General features: G+C 40.2%; 1 pseudogene; it reads left to right on the forward strand.

Annotated features, from left to right (window-relative positions):
- The first annotated feature begins 6,204 nt into the window (after window positions 1-6,204).
- Window positions 6,205-8,371, forward strand: LOC120434381 (annotated as a pseudogene).
- The last annotated feature ends 6,684 nt before the right edge of the window (window positions 8,372-15,055 follow it).

The following is a 15,055-nucleotide window of genomic DNA, read 5'->3' on the forward strand; positions in this document are numbered from 1 at the left end:
CAACAAAGATATTCTGAGTAAATATAAAATCCAGTTTGTAAATGATGATTTCATTTATTAAGGGATATAAAGCTATTCAAACCCACCTGCCCCTGTGTGAAAAAGTAAAAGCAATTAGATCAGATTAGATGATTGGACTGGAGCAATGATGTCAGCACTGACTAGGACACTGTGAAAAAGTGGACGTGATGTGATGAACAGACTAGCAGCCAAACAGCCAGGAAAGCAGACAGATGAAAACTTACAGATCGTTACTGAACTTTAACATGATAACGTAGATGGAAGTGTGAAAATGTATACAAGTTTAAGTATATTGAATTAAACTGAATTGAATTAATACGCCACAATTGCAGACAGACTGATGACCTGTCCAGGGTGTATCCTTCTCTCACCCTTGGATCGGGCCCAGCACCTCCTTTCTCCACTTAATGTACTCATAACATGGCATCTTCATCCTTTATTATATCATATCATGGCAGCCGCTGAGTCCTGTATTTGGATCCTAATGAATAAGCTCACAGTGACTACGATGGAGAAATGTTTCACAACTCACTTTTGCATGTACTAAATGCATGGCACAGCCACTAATTTGATGTGACATTAAAGTTTTAATCCCACGGCTGTTAAACTGTGGCTTGTTAAAGGCATCACAGTGACCGAGTCCCTACTTGAACTTATTCTAAAATAAACTCGGCCACAGGTGTATAAAATCCAGCATCCAGGCATCAATGTTCCCTCTAATTTTTCACGTGTCTGAGCGAACACACAAACTCCCTGAGCGGTCCCTTGGACCACTGTGAGCAACAGCAGACGTGTGCACTGTGGTCACGCCGGCATCGAATCCATCCAAGTTACATGGTTTATTAAAATAATCAAATTACAGCGTTTACATTTATGTTAGACTACTTTTAATTAACTGCTTTAGCCCACTTACAATGAAAATAAAAATAAAAAATCTAGTCATTGACCTGTGTAGTGTGTTAACACTATTGGAAGTTAAAATTACTTGAAATCCAATTTCGAAAACACAACTTTCTTTTTTTAAATTTTTTTTTATAAAGCTCTGACTTGTATTAAAAGGGAGTTTTTCCTTCCCACTGTCGCCAAAGTGCTTGCTCATAGGGGGTCATATGATTGTTGGGTTTTTCTCTGTATTTATTATTGTGCGATCTACTGTACAATATAAAGCACCTTGAGGCGACTTTTGTTGTGATTTGGCGCTATATAAATAAAATTGAATTGAATTGAATTATTATGGTCTGGGAGAGACTCCTATAACTCTCTGTCTGCAAAATACAGTATATAATGACCAATGTTGGGCAATTAATTATATAGTTACTTCTTCAAAAAAGTAACTCAGTTTGGCAAACAACAAAGTTTTTTGCAGCTATTTTTTTAAATGCAACCAGGGCATTTTTAAATAAACATTTCAAACTATTTACAGAACAATCAGCTGTTCTGCATCAAATCTGATGCCACACAAATTATTTGTGCCACTCCAGAAAATCATTTCTGTCCACTATGAGATAAAGGAGAACAACACAACCCTGACAACAGGAGATGTATCACTCCTGTAACACTTGTAACATTCAGCAGTCGCCTCATTGTTCTGACACACACAACAAAACTATTGACTACACTACACACTAACTACACACTAACTACACAAGATTTGCGCTAAACGTCTCAAATCTCTCACATCTCAAAACACCGCCGTCACTCCTAAAACTTCCCCCCGTTTCTTAACAACTAGATGCCACGTTGCCATATCATTTTTTGATTGGTCGACATGGTACTTTTTTGGACGAATAGGAAAGGGAGAGGGGGTGGAGTTTGTTTTTGCTCACAGGTGGAGAGTGCTTTCGAGCCTTTTTTCTTATAAAACGCCGTTTTTACCATTTATTCCCGCAGTAAATATAAACAACGATAGTATTCAGGAAGAAAACCAAACATTGCATATTTTTTTTTAATCACAACTCTGGTTTTACCTGGCCCATCAACACAATTTAAAAACTGGTATAAAGTCCACACTTTTCCCGTCAATTGTTCCGTCTGTCCTGCTCACATCTCCAATGGTTGTACACGTTGTCATTAACATGGCTTCACTCCACATCAGCCACGCCGCTTTGCTAGCTAAAACACCGGTGTCGGCACATAAGGACGCTGTCATAGCCTGTCAACGACGTTGATTAGCTGCGTATATACGAATGTGAATCGCATTATTGGCTGGACTATGGGATAAGGTTGCATCGTTCTAATCCCATATGGGAGCAGCCAGTCACTTACTGACTAACACTGCAAAACAGAATTGTTGAAGTTTTAATTTCAATTCAGGTTTATTTATTTATTTATTTTATTTTATTTTTTTGTGCGCAACGCAGATTTTCTGTACGCAAAGACCGTTCCAGCAGTGCGCAATTGCGCACGTGAGCAGCTTAGAGGGAACATTGGTCTGCCCTATCCTGTAGTTCTTGGGTAGGATCTGCCAGTCATCTATGATTTGTTGAGAGAAGTGCAGGAGTGTAATGTTGCTATAACAAGGGCCCAAACTAAAAATCAGGATGAGCATTATGCAACCCTCAGTGCTTTACAAACATCAGACAAATGCACCAGGCTGATCCAACTTTGTCTGCCATGTTGCTGAGGGTTAAGGAAAAGGACTCTGGGAATCTGATATAGTTAAAGAGCAGTTCATTCTGCAAGATGGCATTTTATACCACCACCATGGCCAGGTTAAGCAGTTAGTGGTCCCTAAAGCGGCTCGTGAAACAGTGCTTACTTTAGGGCACTCCATTCCCTGGGCTGGCCACCTGGGGAAGCATAAGATCACCGCTCGCATTAAGCGATACTTTTTTTGGCCTGGTTTGCGCTCAGATGTTGCTATGTTTTGCAGGAGTTGTCCTCATTGTCAGAAGACTTCAATTAGGGTCCCCACCAAAGTACCACTCCAACCTCTCCCAATCATTGGTATACCATTTCAGTGTCTTGGCATGGACATGGTCCTGTGGAAAAGAGTAAAACTGAGAAATCGTTTTATGCTAGTCATTACAGACTATGCTACGAGGTATCCTGAAGTCTTTCCATTAAAAACTGTTAAAGCCAAAACTGTAGCTTCCTCATTGATTCAACTGTTCTCAAGGGTTGGATTCCCACAGGAGATTTTGACTGACCAAGGCACTAATTTTATGTCCACACTGTTGAAACAGGTCTATAAGCTGTTAGGCATCAGGAGTGTGCGGACAACCCCTTATAACCCACAGACAGATGGATTGATGGAGCGCTTCAACCAAACTCTCAAACAAATGCTCCAAAAGTTTGTCAGTGATACAGGGTCTGATTGGGACCAGTGGCTGCCATACCTCCTTTTTGCCTACAGGGAAGTTCCTCAAGCCTCCACTGGCTTCTCCCCATTTGAGCTTCTTTATGGCCATGATGTGAGAGGCCCATTGACCCTGCTGAAGGACTCATGGGAGGGAGAGCAAGGTAAAGAGGAATCGGTCAATGTTATTTCATATGTCATTCAAATGAGAGAAAAGCTTCAGCAGATGAGTGAACTGGCACAGAGCCATATGGCAGCTGCTCAGAGGCAACAAAAGACTTTGTTTGATAAAAAAGCTCGTCATAGAAGTTTTGTCCCTGGCCAGAAGGTTTTGGTAATGTTGCCAACTTCTGACAGCAAGTTGCTGGCAAAGTGGCAGGGACCCTTCGAAGTACAGAAGAAACTTGTACCTACTACCTACAAAGTTTCCACACCAGGTCTCCAGCGAGGGAGTAGAGTGCTCCATGTTAACCTTCTTAAGGAATGGATTCCACGCACTGAGAATAAAACAGAGGGGTTGCTTATTCACAGCGTGGATGAGGAGGAAGAAGTTAATGACTACTTGCCTTCAGTAACAGCCTCTGTCCTGGACCTGAGCCATCTCACCAGTGAGCAACAGTCTCAGGTAATGCCTCTGATTAATTCAGACATATTTCAAAAGTATCCAGGTCGCACCAGTCTGGTGGAGCATGGCATTGTTTTAAAACCTGATGCAGCTGTGAAGCGTATGAGTTACAGGATACCAGAACGCTTCCTGGTGGAGTTAAAAGAGGAGGTGGACCTCATACTGTCTCTTGGAATCATCCAACCTTCAACAAGTGAGTGGTGCAACCCTGTTGTGTTGGCTCCGAAAAAGGATAGCACAATACGATTTTGCATCGACTTCAGGTACCTCAATTCCATATCAAAATTTGACTCTTACCCAATGCCACACATTGACGATCTCATTGAGCGTTTGGGGAAGGCAAAATATCTAACAACCATTGATCTCTCCACAGGATACTGGCAAGTACCTCTCACTAAACAGTCTCAAGAGTTGACAGCATTCCGTACTCCGTGGGGGTTGTTCGAGTTCAGTCCTGCCATTTGGTCTGCATGGGGCCCCAGCAACATTTCAAAGACTAATGGATAAGGTACTCTGTGGGCTCTCACCATTCACCTGTGCATACCTTGATGATGTTGTCATTTTCAGTGGAACTTGGGAAGAACATGTGGATCACCTAAGGGTCGTGCTGGATCGGCTGCGTCCGCAGGCCTTACCATCAATCCAGCAAAGTGTGCTCTTGCTAGGACTGAAGTCCAGTACCTCGGGTTTACTGTTGGAGGTGGGACAATTAAGCCACAGGTCGACAAAATTAATGCAATTGCATCATGTCCTCTTCCACAAACCAGGAAACAGCTGCGATCCTTCCTCGGCATGGCTGCGTTCTACAACAGATTCATTCCCAACTTCTCAGCGAGAGCAGCCCCACTGATGGACAGGATTGGCTCAAGATGTCCCAATAACACTCGGTGGACAGCTGAAGCCATTGCAGCTTTCAAAGACATTCGCCAGTCCCTGAGTAAGGACCCAGTTTTACACTCCCCAGATTTTACAAAAGACTTTACGTTGCCGACTCATGCTTCTGAAAGGGGTCTGGGAGCAGTGCTTCTGCAGGGACCACCAGAGGACTGACATCCTGTCGCCTACATCAGCCGTAAGCTGCTACCAAGGGAGAGCCGCTATGCAAGAAGGAAGCCTTGGCCATTAAATGGGCAGTTGACTCTTTCAAATATTATTTGTTGGGAAGAGAATTCATCCTTCAAACTGACCACAAAGCCCTGCAGTGGCTGGAAAGGATGAAAGACACTAATGGGAGAATCACCAGGTGGTATCTGGCTATGCAGCCATACCGGTTTAAGGTTCACTACATCCCTGGTAAGGACAACACCACTGCTGATTACCTCTCTCACTGCCTGATGGAAGATCAAGAAGTGGGGGTGTGTGTGATGGCCAAACCCGTGGCCACACTCTAAAGTCGGTAACTTTTGTATTTTCATTTCTTCATTTGAACATAGTAACACATTTTAGTTACCAATAACTTTATTGATTGGTTTGGATGCATTCGTTCTATTTGTAAGCGCGCACATTTAGTTTACTTATGTATTCATACCACTTCATTTCTTTGATTTTTGACTAACCTTTTTCTTTTTATTTCTTACCTGCTATCATCCCTGGGAGTTGCTGGACAAAAGATGGTAGCCAGGGTTTGAAACCATTATATGCAAAAGGGGATAATTGGACCACACCACCACTTCCTACTGAAGGGGAGAATGTGTGTTTTCTTTAATTTAAAAAACAAAGTATTTGTATTTAATTAAATATTTGAGTTTAGGGTTTAATGGTTTTTGATTTTCGTCTTTGGTGTTTAGTTTATTAACAAACTAGATTGTACTACATTGTTCTGTGATTTATGATTGTGTTTGTTTGTTACCCCTCATGTGTCACAATTGTCTGATCAGCCATTATATATACCCTTGTATGTCATTTCATGTTTACGTCAATTATGTTTGTTTGGGCAGTCATTTGGTTTGTTAAGTTTGCAGTCTTTGCCTGAGTTCAGTTTTGTTTCTTGGACCTCTTTTATGAGCTAGACATTTATTACTTTTGTAAATATAATTTTTGGGGGTTAAATAAATGGAAACTATATTTTTCTAATAATTCCTGGGACTCCTCCTGTTTTTCAACTCGGTCCATCACAATTACTCAGCTCACAGGAGTTTTTATGATTAGTGTTTAAAGACTGTAGGTTTTCTGGGTTTGATCCTGTGGATAAGCTACAAACAAACTGCTCTTCTCTGGGATTAATTACATTTTTGAGTCTTAAACTAATTTTACAGAAAGTATGAATGCGTGCAGCGTGCCTCCTAAAATCCCCCATGCAGTCATCGTTCATCAGGACTACCAGGAAGTGTTTGGTGCAGGTTCAGAAGTGCAGTATGAGTGTGAAGATGGATACACTGCAGAGGGAGCACAACAAAAAATCTGTTTGTATACAAGGAAGCTGGACACAAGGCCCGACCTGCAGTAAGTGGTCATGAATTAGAATTCTTGACACACTATAACATAATGTTATAATAATATAGTATCCATGTAGTACAGATCAATGATGTGACTTGATCTTCACAGAAGAGCATTTAAGCACCATTACTGACAACTAAGTTTGTAACAATAACTCCTCTCAACCTGCAGGCAGAGGAAGCATTAAACCATTTATTTATTCTCTTCAGAAAATATATATACAGTATAGCAATGTTTAAAAAACACTCATTCACATCCCAGAAAGGTTGATTCTGTTCAGCTGGACGTTTTCAGAGGGAGAAACGTTTCATAACTCATCCAAGTGACTTTTATGTCTCATCTGTCTGCAGGTTTCCAAAATCATAAACACAATATTTGCATAATAACTGAAACTAGCAACACTGAATAAACAATGGGCAATGGGGTCATTTTCTTGATCATTAATATGCAAATTGTCATGACCATTGATCATAAACTATTGATCAAAACCATCGATCAATGGCTATGGGTAGCATTCACAGAGAGTTGGGGAATGGCTGCAATCACAGCACTGGAAGATGCTGAAAGATGTACCCTGAGGCTCCCTCCTCGAATCAGAGATGGTCTTTCCCTTTTCACGTAAATGGCCTCCTTCACTCCCCGCTCAAACCAGCGTTCCTCCTGGAAAGCCAGGAAGTGAACCCCCTCATGTCCACTAGCATGTAGGTGTTAATAGACTGCAGAGTCCTGGCCTGACACTTTCACTCTTTGATGTACCAAAAGTGCCGACAAAGGAACTGTGATAATGCAGGTGGAAAAGTGAAGACGCAAGGAGCAGAAGTAGTAGTGGAGATACTATGGGTCAACCAAAGTAACAGATGGTGCAAAAAAGAAGTGAAGAAGAGTGTATGCAGGGCGGAGTGGGTGGAGATGACTGTCTCGTAGTGAACTGTGACAGAATGATAGCAGCAAGAGAGAAAATGAAGGCTTACCAGACAGTAGTGATACCAGCTCTGATGTATGATTTAAAGATGGTGGCACTGATAAAAAGACAGGAGCTGGAGGCATCAGAGTTGATTTTCATCAGGACCAGGAACAAGATTTGAAATGGGTGCATCATAGGGACAGATACTGAAGATGGAGCTGCCAAGCAGGAAGAAAGGAGAAAGACCTCAGCTCATGAATGTGTTGCAAGAGGAGATGCAGAGGGTTGTTGTGACAGAAGAGGATGCAGGGGACAGGATGATTCACTGTGATGACATATCAGGGAGGTACAGCTGGCAGCAGGACTGATTTATAAGTCAAAGAAGTTTATAAAGTGATGCTGACTGATGTGTTGTCTGTATATGTACGTTATCTGCTCTGTCTCCTGCAGCATCTTCTAGCACCTTTGACTCAAATAACAGAGACAGTAGACCCATGCTGATGAATGGTAAGTTGCTCACAACCTTTTCCACTTAATCAGCATATACATCAAATTCAGTTTATATATATTTAATTTAGTTTTTTGAATGACTACAGGCAGCTGGATTGGAGTTAGAAGCCAGTGTTAATGAGTGAATGATTTGTTGATCACTGCAAAAATCATTGATGTTGATTGGTTGGGTAAGTTGTACAGGAATTCATAGATTTGGAAAACTAAACAGCTGAGTACACAATTTTGTTACAGTCACTTTCTTTTATTTTAGTTCCATGGTGTGGAGCCCGCCCATACATCGAAAATGCTGTAATTGTGGAAGAAGGTCCAATGTATTTGAAATACCAGAGCAATCGTTATTACAAACTAGCTGGTCCAGAGGCTGTGAGTTGTTACAGTGATGCTCACTGGTCCAAACTACCCACCTGTGAAGGTATCAAAAACCATAATTTTCTCTCCAAAAGTTTATTAAAAATGTTCTTAAAAATTCTTCTTATGTTTGTTTTTACTTGTTGCTGTTTTTGCAGAAGCGTTCTGTGTGGTGGATCCTGCTAGATATGCTCGTCATGGTCTTGTAAAATCGTCATCTGAATAGATGCGGGAAGGAGAGACGAAGCCTTTTCCTTGTACAACAAAAGACTATTATATCAATGTTCGGTGCACTAACAGAAGAATATTTCTGAGTACATGTAAGTATATAAACGATCTCTTTATATTTTAACTTGTTTCTCTTTCAGTTTCTTTTTTCCTGTAACAGCTAACATACATGAACCTTCATTCTCCAGGATCTAATTAACACATCATTTCAAGAAGAATAGTGAAAGAAAACAAGTAAATAAACATTTCCCACACAGGAACATATTGAAATAGAAACCTAACATTGCTGATTTTTGAAAGGCTGCAGCTGATGTTTGCCTATAGACTCGTCTCCAACTTCCAACAGCCAAACTCATGTCATGTCAGAGACATTAACAGATAAATATTGAGATAAATATTGAGATACAGGTATGAATACAAACATAAATATACATATAAATATAAACAGTCACAAATATCTGTGCAAATATATCCCATGGTGTACCAAAGTAACAGAGTGCAGTTAGGTGTGTTTAATCCTGTTCTGCATGTGTGGATCTGACCCAAGTGGATAAATGACAGAGTCTGATAGCAGCAGGAAGGAATGACCTCCTGTAACGTTCCCCTCAGACAGTGAAGTTGAAGAAATCTGTTCCTGAAACTGTTCTTCAGATTGTCCAGTGTGTGATGGAGGGAGTGGGAGCCATTGTCTATGATTGCAAGCAGTCTTGCCAGCAAATGTTAATATGGAATAAAAGTAAAACATGAAGAATAAAAGCAGTCTGGCTCTTTAAGAACAGAGAGGATTTTCCTCTGTAGGTTTATCTTTGAATGCAGTAAATCCGTCCTCACTAATAAAGTTTACTGGATCTGAGCTTCTAACTGACAAACTCACTTTGTTGCTTTTGTCTGATTATGTTTAGGTTTTAGGTATATTTTTTATGTAAGTGTAATTCTTTGATTTAGTTTTCAAATATATATATTTCAAAGAAGTATATTAAATTGTGGATAACATTTACACAGCAGTTTGAAAGTTATTTTTTTTATGTGTATTTTAATCAGGAAGTGTGCAGAGTATTCAGAGAACCCAACTGACAACACGACCTTTCTGAAACTCTTCAACCAGAACCTGCAGAGCAACAACAAAACATGTTTCTTTTCTTTGCACAGTTTTAGTGCTGATTGTTTTTTAAACACCAAACTGTCCATAAATGTTTTGAACTTTGAATACATGATGTGTACACTGAATCCATAAAGTGTCGATGGCTGGCTGAGGTCTGAATTCAATGTTTCATCATCAGAGACGTCTTTGTATTGCTTTGTCTGCTAAAAGAGTGGATCTGTTTTTTCTTTGTACATACTTAGAACATCTACAAATGACTGTTTAAATATTGAAACTAGTAGTTTAGACAGTTTTCTAGTAGAGGTTTGGGTTGTGAGTTCTACACAATCAACACTTTCATAGATGCTGTAATGTCAAATTCTTCATGTGTGTACATGCACAGACCACATGTTACTGTTGTGCACATAAACTGACAGATGTATATGACAACTCAGGTTTATGGCAATAAATTTTTATTCTAATTTTAAAAATGTAATACATATACATGTATTACAGTTTTTCATAGACACCTTTCAGAACACAGCCTATGCCTGATTCTCATACCTGCATTAGTTTAGTCATAATGTTGAAATTGTGAGGAAAAAAGCAGATGAGCAAATCTGTAGCTGCCAGCTGTCCTCTAGGCTTCACCTCCGCAAAACCTGTGTCTCTGAACTGGATCTCAACAGTGTTTGTGGTCTCATAAGCTCTCCTGTGAATTTTAGTTTGCATACTTAGAATATATTATGCTAAATATATACAGGTTTTTCCACAATAGATATGATAGTAAAAGTTAGTAAACCTCTATTAAAGTCTCCCTCTACAGCATGTTGTTTCTTAGATTCAGCATTGAAACTGAATTTAAAACAAAACATAGATGACATTCTGTCGCCTCGGCAACCACCATGATCTCACTGCCTACAGTCATTCAGTAACTCTCATTGGATAGTGTTCATAAACATCTTTCACTAAATATCAAAGTTTCCTACTTGCCCTAGTTTAAATTATAAAAGAAATTATTATGCATGAGAATCTCTAGAATGTTGAATACTTTTCCACTAAACAGTCGTCTTCTACTTTGGTTAGGGTTTTTAATAACCATTTATTAAACTTATATTTTGCTTTTGTTTTATTTTTTACTGCAATTTCTGTAGAGTAGCTTTTATAGTGTTAAATCAGTAAATGCTACAAAATAAAAGCCTTTCCTTTACAGTAGGTTTGTAGGCATTTTATTTTGAATCATGGCACTTCAAAGGAGCAGCACTTCAAAGGAACAGCCTGTGATGTCAGAGAACATTCTACTGGCAAAACCCTTAAATAGGGGAGACGTTCAACCAACTGTAGTGGATCTCGGATGGCAGAAACACACAACAACCTGGTTGTTAAAAAAAAGATAAGGCAGACGCACAGAAACGCAGACGCAAACGCTCAACCATCGACAATGGCAGAAGCACAAACGAAAATGGTCATGACTCCAAAAATAACAATCTTGCAAAGACCAAAAAATGAGCTTGAAAAACCCGGAAGACCAAATACTGAAAAATCTCCCGTGGCACAAGCTCAAACAGAAACGGTCATTGCACCGAAAATAACAATCCTGCAAAGACCAAAAAATGAGCTTGAAAAACCCGGAAGACCAAATAATGAAAAATCTCCCGTGGCACAAGCTCAAACAGAAACGGTCATTGCACCAAAAATAACAATCCTGCAAAGACCAAAAAATGGGCTTGAAAAACCCGGAAGACCAAATAATGAAAAATCTCCCGTGGCACAAGCTCAAACAGAAACGGTCATTGCACCAAAATAACAATCCTGCAAAGACCAAAAATGGGCTTGAAAACCCGGAAGACCAAATAATGAAAAATCTCCGTGGCACAAGCTCAAACAGAAACGGTCATTGCACCGAAAATAACAATCCTGCAAAGACCAAAAAATGAGCTTGAAAAACCCGGAAGACCAAATACTGAAAAATCTCCCGTGGCACAAGCTCAAACAGAAACGGTCATTGCACCGAAAATAACAATCCTGCAAAGACCAAAAATGAGCTTGAAAACCCGAAAGACCAAATAATGAAAAATCTCCGTGGCACAAGCTCAAACAGAAACGGTCATTGCACCGAAAATAACAATCCTGCAAAGACCAAAAAATGAGCTTGAAAAACCCGGAAGACCAAATACTGAAAAATCTCCCGTGGCACAAGCTCAAACAGAAACAAAGAAAACAAAAAAGCAAAAACAGCAAAGAGTGGCTGAAGAGCCAAGAAGACCGATTACTCGGGCATATGCTCGGGCTCTTCTAGAAGCTCAAAACAACGCAGCTGATGGAACAAACCCGAGAATTGCAGAAATGCAAGAAAACACTCGGGCAACTTCTGAAAGGAAAATCCTGAATCCTCACTATCTCAGAAGTAAAGGAGGACATGAATATGGAGACACAGGAAATGTGCATAACCCCAGTGGACAAAACCCTGGGCCTAATGGAGGACTTGGCAACATCAGTCCAATCCCAGATTTAGACCCCATCAGGGCGCAGTCCAGTTTAATCCATGGCACGAGATTGCTGCTCTCAGACAGCAACTGCAAGCCTCCCAAAACCATCAGAACGACCTTTATTGGCACATGGTTGCTGCTAACAAGAGGGCCTCTTATCACCAGTTTCAGCTGACCAAACTTTATGCACAAATGTACAACAACAAAACAAATCATGAGGAAACAGTTAAAGACCTCATAGAGCAGCTGGAGGAGGCTTCTAGAAATAAGCCCGATAACAAGAGTGAAAGAGAGCTCTCACAAATGACAATCAAGCAATTGTCAGACTGGATGAGGTGATGCTATCCTGCAGGAACAAATCAGCCACCCTACCACAGAGCAGTGTGTGGAGTCTGCCACTCCAACCGCAGAGGCTTCACACACCGACTCTGTAGGCCTGAAGTCCTCTAAGGAGGCTGGATTTGAGGTCCAATGTAGGAATCAACGAGAGCAGATAGAGATGCTCCAGAAACAGCTCATGGCAGCTCAAAATCAACTGAAAGAGCAGGCCATTAAACATAGCCAGGAGAAGGAGTCACTCAAGACAGAAATCAGTGATCTGAAATCCCAGCTGCTCTCCAACAAGGCCCTTCATGATTTGAAGGTAGAGTCTCTTGACCAAGAGCTGAAAGAAGCCAAAGCTTCCTACCTCAAAGTCACAAAGGAGCAAAATGAACAAAATTCTGCCGATGCAAATGAAATGCAAAGATCCGAGCCTCTGAAAGAAAATGGCACTGGTGGACAGGAGAAGACAGAGAAAGAGGACTCGCTGCCGTCAACTGCAATGTCTCTGCAGGAGCCTCTGAAAGAAGAAGACTCGACTGCATTGTGCGTCCAGGAATCTTTGCAAAGGCTACGAGACAAACAGAAAATGCTTACTGCCAAGGTGGCTGAACTCGAAACCGAAGTTAAGACCCTGCCAGAGATACCGCAAATTAAGAAGAAGAAGAAGAAGCGGAACTGGCTGCTTCGGCTTTTCACCTAATTTGGTCTCAACATTGTGTCCTAAAATTCATATTTATATTTGGGGCTTTTTTAACACCAACCACTTATAAGCCCGCTGACATCAATTTTAGGACAAATATGCAAATGAATGGAGCTGAAGGAAAAACCACGTCTTCCTCCACCTCTGTTCCATCTTAATTTTCACCTCTCCTCTGTTCTCTCCCTTCTCCGTCCCTTTAACTCCTTACACCTTCCCCATCTCCCTCCCCTATCTCCCTCTCTCTCTCTTTTTTCACCCTCACCCCCCAGCCAGTCCCGACAGTTGACTGCTCCCTCTAGAGCCTGGTTCTGTCATAGGTTTCTTCCTTTTAAAGGGAGTTTTTCCTATCCACTGTCGCCCAGTGCTTGCTCAGAGGGGATTGTTGGGGTTTTCTCTTCTCTATTTCCTCCTTTCTATCACTTTTTTACCTCTTTTTTCCTCTTCTACCTTTCTTTTACCTTTTTCTTTACAACCCCCACCATTTCCTCCATCATCTCCCTAACCTGTGTTCACTTTTGAACAGACAGGTTAGAGAGATGGGGTGGAACAATAAACACAATTGGCTACATTTTACATGTGACTGATCGATGTCTTCATTCAAGAATAAATTGTCTTAAGTATAAATATAAGAAATGGGTGATTGCTGCATGTGTGTTTGTATGTGTGCATAATATGCATACTTTACTTGTTAGATCCAAATCCCAGAAGCAATTAAATAAAACAAGAAGACAAACAAAAACAAAACAAAAATGTAAAGAAAAATCAGAGAGCCGTGCTGTATAGACAGCTTAGCTTAAGGGGTTACTGTAGATCAGATGCCACCTACGTTTCATGACCAGTGTTGGTCAAGTTACTTGAAAAAAGTAATCAGTTACTAATTACTGATTACTTCCCCCCAAAAGTAATCCCGTTACTTTACTGATTACTTATTTTCAAAAGTAATTAATTACTTAGTTACTTAGTTACTTTTTAAAAACACGATTTACAACCTGAATAGGTGATAAAGTGATAGATCTTTCAGCCCAATTCTACTTTTTCTGCATAATCCATCATACAAAATGTAATCAAATGGAAATGTCTCTTTTTAAAACTTTAAATCTTTTAACTTTATGCATCAAGCAAAAACTTAATTATATGCAACATTCTCTGACTGGAAGAAATTTGTTTAACATTTAAACCTATTTTCTGCACATTCCAGCACAAAAAACAAAAAAATTTTTGTGTTTACACTCACTCTTTCAAATAGATGCAAGTAAAACACAGCAGAAAATAAATAAAATCAAAGACTAGCGGTCCTGTTGCTCTATTTTCACCTGTAAAGCAGGACTGGGGTAGGCGGAGGTTTACCCTGGTGCAGGTGTGCCGCAGCGGTCAGTGGAAGAATCCGCGAGTTTCTCTGTGAATTTCACATTACGTCATAGTACACTCGGTGCTTGCTTGGAAGTTTAGGGGTTTTTTCGCTGTAAAAAGAAGTTTTCTTCCACGCACAACGGACACTAATGTTTTTGTCACTTTTATGGAATCAAACTCAAAATAAGGTCAGTACTTCCACGCTTTAAACGCTGCATGCTACACTCTGTCCCGCACTCGATATATTATGATCTGCACACAGCTGTTGTCACGAACGTCGCACACGCTTACGTCACTGTCATGAGACGTTCTCGCAAAAAATCACGGTTTTAGTAACGTAGTAACGCAGTAACGCAGCGTTCCTACGTGAAAGTAACGGTAATCTAATTACCGTTTTTGCAATAGTAATCCCTTACATTACTCGTTACTTGAAAAAAGTAATCAGATTACAGTAACGCGTTACTGCCCATCTCTTTTCATGACAGTCTTCTTTATGGCTTGAATCTCCCCTGTGATCATTGATCAGTAAATCTCACTGCACATAGATTCAACTGTTATAATTTCATCAGTAAAGCTCCTCAGGTGATTTAATTGTGGTTGTAGTAAATGCTGAACTTTGTTGCGATTTCTGTTTTTAGAATCAATAGCCCACATTTTGATTTAGTTTTGCATCTTTAGCATATATTAACCACTGGATGTAAAATAACATATACAAAAGAAAAAAACTCTGAATCACAT

Source organism: Oreochromis aureus, linkage group 18 (genome assembly GCF_013358895.1).
Source record: "Oreochromis aureus strain Israel breed Guangdong linkage group 18, ZZ_aureus, whole genome shotgun sequence".
Taxonomy (NCBI): domain Eukaryota; kingdom Metazoa; phylum Chordata; class Actinopteri; order Cichliformes; family Cichlidae; genus Oreochromis; species Oreochromis aureus.